We start from the raw sequence: 1,376 nt of genomic DNA on the forward strand, positions 1-1,376 counted from the left end.
ATATATATATATATATATATATAAAGAGAGAGAGACAGAGACAGAGAGAGAGAGACAGAGAGAGATGCTGCAGGCGTGTATTTGTGATAGGAACTATGCTGCTTTCGGGTCGATTAAAATAAGTTTGGGGATTGAGGTAATCGACTAGCCCCTTCTCCACAAAAGACGTCAGTTTTAGTGCCTCTAGTAGAAAGAATTATTATTGTTGCTGTTGTTATCGTTGTCGCAGCCGTTGCTGGTAGTATTTTTTATATCGGCCAGACGTTCTTTTCACGTCATTTATAAGTTTTGCTATTTGTTAACTGTTTCAATATGTCTACGTTTAAAATTTGTTTCAATATGTCTACGTTTAAAATTTTTTTCCTGTTTTTTTCCAAGTTGATCAAGATCTAGAGGAACTGATCAGTTCTGTTTTGCCTTTTGTTTCGGTCGTACGGGATCTTTTATAATTTTTTTCTGGAACTTAGCCATTAAAAAAGAAAGAAAGAAAATAAACAGTTTGATACTGGTGCTTGGTAAACAGAGTTTGGAACTTGTCTTGACGACTTTCTTTCCATCTCACAGTATAAGCCAAAGCAACAACAACACATAAGTAGAGAACAGGACCAATTACGTAACAAACAAAACTACTTCCACCACCACCACCACAACAACAACAACAAGAAAAGTCATAAACTGCACCTCAATTGCATGCAGAGAATCTCTCACAGAACAGAGAAATATCTCTATCACCTTCACAATCATTGCCGCTTCCACCATTTCAGCAGCCGACAATGGACGACAGAAATAACAACATAACCGCTCCTGCTACTTCAACAAAGCACCCGTTGGTGTACGGCAGAAGGTCCAGTCGCCACACGTGTTGAAGTAAATAATAAGAATGGGTCCGAATTTAAACCCAGAAAACAAAGAACCGGGGTAAATGCCGCGAGGCATTTTTTCCAATGCTCGAACCATTCTTCTAGCAACAGCAACAATAATAATATTTTTGATAATAATCCTTTCTACTATAGGCACAAGGCCAGAAATTTTGGCGGGGCAGTCGATAAGATCGATGCCAGGACATAACTGGTACTTAATTTATCGATCCCGAAAGGATGAAAGGCAAAGTCGACCTCGGCGGAATTTGAACTCAGAACGTAGCGACAGGCGAAATACTGCTAAGCTTTTCACCCGTCATGCTTACGATTCTGCCAGCTCGCCGCCTTAATGTTTCTGATAATAATATACATGGCTCGTAATTTTGAAGAGAGAGGGGTAAGTCGATTAAATCGACTTCATTACTAGATTGATAATCTATATTATCGACCCTGACAGGATGAACGACAAAATCAACCCCGGCGGAATCTGAACCCAGAACACAAAGAGCCGAAGAA

This window comes from Octopus bimaculoides, chromosome 7, assembly GCF_001194135.2.
Source record: "Octopus bimaculoides isolate UCB-OBI-ISO-001 chromosome 7, ASM119413v2, whole genome shotgun sequence".
Classification (NCBI taxonomy): Eukaryota; Metazoa; Mollusca; class Cephalopoda; order Octopoda; family Octopodidae; genus Octopus; species Octopus bimaculoides.